General features: G+C 40.0%; 1 long non-coding RNA gene across 1 annotated transcript; it reads left to right on the forward strand.

The window, feature by feature from the left end:
- The first annotated feature begins 397 nt into the window (after positions 1 to 397).
- LOC130135259 (uncharacterized) lies at positions 398 to 1,556 on the forward strand. Its single transcript, XR_008814718.1, has 2 exons — positions 398 to 865; positions 1,144 to 1,556. It is a non-coding gene; the product is annotated as an uncharacterized LOC130135259 (long non-coding RNA).
- The last annotated feature ends 2,530 nt before the right edge of the window (positions 1,557 to 4,086 follow it).

Raw genomic sequence — 4,086 nt, forward strand, 5'->3', positions numbered from 1 at the left:
TAAGCCAAAACAAGAGAGAAAATCAAGAAAAATAGCAAATGTAATCCAAAAATTCCATAAAAATAGCCATTAATCTTATTTTAAATCCAATTTCATCAATACAGCATCAATTTTAGAAAATTTCAATTGGGAATGTGTTTTTCCAAAATTGGGTAAAATCAAACCCTAGTTGAATAAAAAATTCTATTAAACCATTTCTAGTCATTTCTAGGCCATAGTGTCTTCACAACAAATGATTCTAGGACCTTGAATTACATATTGGTCGGTCCAATTGCACAATTTGTCAAAGGAATTAAAAATCCCAAAAAATCAATTTTTTTTTTGTCTAAAAGAAATACTTTGATTGAAAATTAAGTGTTCTTGAAACTACAACCCGACGAAGGGTCATCAAAACATAACAACTCCCATAAAGGTTGGGGGGGACGGGTTAGCCAAGATGAAAAAAGAGAATTTGTACGTTGCGCTTTGGCAACCCAATCGGCAGCTTGATTTGCAGATCTATTGCAATGGGCCACAGTTAGGTTTGTGTATTGGGCCATTCGGATATGTGCTTCTCTGATGAAAGCTGCCTAATCCCAGCCGACTTCTCTCTGGTCCTGCAGCTTCTTTACTATTTCAAGACAATCAGTTTCTATCACAATTCCATCTTTTCTCCTGTCGACGAAGTAGTCTAGAGCATGTAGCAAAGCTTGCAGTTCTTTGTGCAACGGCGAGGTCGCGGGTACTGTCCTGGCGAAGCCTTCCAGCAAGGTACCAGCTTCATTTCTGAGGATTCCAAAAACCGCCCCTTTTGCTGCATCTCCAAGGAAGGATCCATCTATGTTGCTTTTGAAGGAGTTTCTCATCGGTGGTTTCCAACACAGAGGTAAAAGGCTCTTTTGAGCATGCAGAATAGAGCTTTGATGATTCCACTTCCTATAATTTTGCATTATCATTCTTGCCGACTCAATTAGGGTGCTCGGATTTAGGGGTTTTTTCCTAAACACAAATTCATTTTTGGCCTTCTAGATCAACCACAAAAGAATGGCCATTTCATCTAGATTCAGCAATTTATGTAGCCGTAGTTTATAGTTATGAATCCATACCTCAATCCGTGTTATTTCTTGACGTGCGATTCTGATCTGTACTGAGGGATCTGTCCAGATAGCTTCGGTCCAGGGGCAGAGAAGAAATATATGCTCTACCGTTTCAGCTTCCTGATCACAGAAGGGGCATGCTGGTCGAGGTAAGATTTTCCTCCTATAGAGGTTTTCTGCTGTGGGGAGAGCATTTTGGCATACACTCCATAGAAATATTCTAACCTTGGGTGGGATTTTTAAATTCCAGATTATGCACCATAGCTTGCGGGATGGCTTGAAAGATGATGAGGCTTGCATTGCATTTTGTGTGTTTTCCTTTTGATGAATCCGATTGTATGCACTTTTCACTGAGAAGACCCCCGACTTTGTAGCTGTCCACACAAGTTTGTCCTGTGTTGCATGACTGCATAGTGGTATTGCTAACACCTCGTTAACAGTCTGCTCATCAAACATTCTTGCTAGCAAATCTTCATTCCATCTTCTATTCTCATTTTGGATTAGGTTTGCAACTCTGGCTGGTTCTCGAGAAGTTGCTGGTCCTCTTATTAATCCTTGTTTAGCCGCCTATCTTCTCGGATATTGATTCTTTCCCCTGTGCCAACCGACCATATTACTGAGTTCGATATCGAATCTCTCCCCATCAGAATACTCTGCCATCCCCATGAGGGCCGAGACCCCTTCCCAGCTCGCCAGAATGACCTTATAGGGAAATAGATGCCTTTGAGGATTTTGCTCCATATGGATAACTGATTTTGAGAAAGTCTCTATGCTTGTTTGCCAAGCATTGCTCTATTGAAAGATATTAGGTCTCTGAATCCCATTCCCCCTTGATCTTACCTAGTTTTGAGAACTTCCCACCTCTTCCAGTGAAGGCCTTTATTCGATTCACTATTCTTCCACCAAAATGCCGCAACCTTTCTTTCTATGGACTTACAAATTGAAACTGGAATTTTGAATATTGATATCGCATATTGGGGAAGAGCTTGAACAGCAGTTTTAATCAGGGTTTCTTTCCCTGCCTTTGAGATTAACTTTTCCTTCCACCCCTCTAATTTCATATTGACTCTTGCCAAAATCCACGTGAACATTTGTTTCTTGGATTCACCCCAATCTAAAGGAATCCCTAAATATTTGCCAGTCTTATGGATCTCTGGGATTCTAAGTTCAGCTGCCATATTATCTCTTAAACTCTGTGGACAGCATGAGCCAAAGAAGATTCCAGACTTGTTTAAGTTAATTGCTTGCCCAGATGCATAGCAATATTGATTGAGAATCAATCCAAGATTTTGACATTCGATGAGCTTACCGTCTAAGAAGAATATGGAATCATCAGCAAAAAGGAGGTGAGATAGGACTGGACAGTACCTATTGAGTTTAATACCAGAAATTGTGCTATCTTACATTGCTTTTTTCATCAATATGGAGAGTGTGTTGGCTACTATAATGAACAAATAGGGAGATATGGGGTCCCCTTGTCTTATCCCTCGTGTTGGCTTAAAGTAGGGTAATGATTCTCCACTTAATTTTACACTGAAAGAGACAGAAGTGACACATTTCATTACTCTCCGCACCCACCAGTCACTAAACCCCATTTTCAACATGCTAGCCTCAAGAAAATCCCACTCTATCCTATCATAGGCTTTTTTCATGTCAAGTTTCACCACTGCCTGGAATTTTCTTTTCCTTTTTCTGATTCGCAATTGGTGGACGACTTCCTGAACAACCAGAATATTGTCTTGTATTTGTCTACCGCCCACAAAAGCACTTTGTTCTCCTTCTATTATAGCTGGCAGCCACAGTTTCAATCTATTTGCCATGATTTTCGAAATAATTTTGTATGCAAAATTGCATAGGCTGATTGGTCTGAATTGATCCAAGCCTTCCGGGTGATGAACTTTTGGGATCAAGGTGATATATGTTCTGTTAAGTTCTGGGTTTAGATTACCAGAATGAAAAAAGTCCTTCACTTCTTCAAAAACCCCATTCTTTATACTTTCCCAATTTCTTTGGTAGAATTGGCCATTCAAGCCATCAGGTCCCAGAGCCTTCAACGAGCCCAATTGAAAAGATGCTGTTTGGACCTCTTCCATTGTGATTTGAGCTGTCAAGAATTGGTTCATCTCAGCCGTGACAATAGTGGGGCATTGTTGCAAAACAGGTTCAAATTCTCGGGGGCCCTCTGATTTATAGAGTTCTTGAAAAAAGTCAATTGTCATCTCTTTTAACCTCTTCGGATCTCAAATCCATATGTTTTCTGCATTTTTAAGCATCGATATTTTGTTCCTCTGTCTTCTTTGAATTGTTGTGGCGTGGAAATATTTTGTGTTCTTATCACCCCACTTCAGCCAATTGATTCGAGACCTTATTCCCCAGTACATTTCCTCCTGTCTCCACAGTGTTGCAATCTATTCAGTAATGGCCCTCTTTCTGTTCTGACTATTTTGCAAATTGTGATCATTTGTTAAGCCCATGAGTTCTTCTTGCAATACTTTGATCTTCTTGTGGCTGTTCAGAAAGGTTTTCATACTCCATGTTGCCAATCCTCTGGAAACTTCATGTATTTTCTGCACTAGATTAGAATGTTGTAATCTATCTTGATTCCAAATTTGTGTGATTATTCTCCCACAATCCTCATGTTCCAGCCAAAATGCTTCGAATTTAAAAATTGTCTTTCTCTTAGGAGGTTCGGCTGATAATATCAATAAGATAGGGCTATGATCAGATCCGATGACTGGTAGAGCGAAAGCCTCAGCTTGAGGGAATGATATTCTCCACTCGATATTGCAAACAGCTCTGTCCAGTCTTTCTTTAACATAGTCCTGCCCTTCTCAATTGTTCGCCCAAGTGAATGCGCAACCTTTACTCTCTAAATCCATTAAACCACAAGCATTAATGAAATCTCTAAATGCATTCAGTCTATATTGTTCCGGAGGCCTCTTCCCTAGCTTTTCCCAGTAATTCAAGATTTAATTGTAGTCCCCTATACACACCCAAGGCAAGGTGTTCT

This window comes from Syzygium oleosum, unplaced genomic scaffold, assembly GCF_021117445.2.
Source record: "Syzygium oleosum isolate NSW1041296 unplaced genomic scaffold, Sole_v2.1 Sole_v2.30, whole genome shotgun sequence".
Taxonomy (NCBI): Eukaryota; Viridiplantae; Streptophyta; class Magnoliopsida; order Myrtales; family Myrtaceae; genus Syzygium; species Syzygium oleosum.